Source organism: Lactuca saligna, chromosome 3 (assembly GCF_052625555.1).
Source record: "Lactuca saligna cultivar CGN05327 chromosome 3, ASM5262555v1, whole genome shotgun sequence".
Lineage (NCBI taxonomy): Eukaryota > Viridiplantae > Streptophyta > Magnoliopsida > Asterales > Asteraceae > Lactuca > Lactuca saligna.
This window is the reverse complement of record NC_136419.1, coordinates 2,878,662-2,879,179: the sequence shown is the minus strand read 5'-3', so window position 1 is coordinate 2,879,179 and position 518 is coordinate 2,878,662. Positions and strand designations below refer to the sequence as shown.

At 46.3% G+C, this 518-nt stretch overlaps 1 pseudogene; it reads left to right on the top strand.

Moving 5' to 3' along the window:
- Positions 1-118, top strand: LOC145038079 (5S ribosomal RNA; annotated as a pseudogene).
- Positions 119-518: the final 400 nt, after the last annotated feature.

Sequence of the window (518 nt, the reverse complement as noted above, 5' to 3'; positions counted from 1 at the left end):
CAACGCGTTTTAAAGCCGTGAGGGCAGCAGATCCCATAAGAACTCTGCAGTTAAGCGTGCTCGGGCGGGAGTAGTACCGGGATGGGTGACCCCCTGGGAAGTCCTCGTGTCGAGTGGCCCAAAACGGACAATATTGTGATACGTGCCAGAGGGAGGTGTTACAAGTTGGTATCAGAGCCCTGGTTTGAGGGATTCGGACACGCCTTCGGGAGTGTTTGGACTCAAATCGAGGGATTGAAAGATTTTTCCAAAAGAAATTGTTCTTTAAAACCCGGAAAAGAGTCACAAGAAAGAGTAAAGTGTGTGACGTGCGCGACCGGCCGAGCTCAAGTAAGTATTCCCCATAGTACCCATACAAGTTTATGTTATGTTCATCAGCTTTATGAATATTGCATGCTAGAATAGGCTAAGGATCTAGGAGTGATGCCTTATGTGCCTGTTTATTTGCTACAGCTTTATGAATATTGCATGCTAGAATTGAGTAGACAGCAGTAGGATAGCCTGTTTAGGTTATGCCT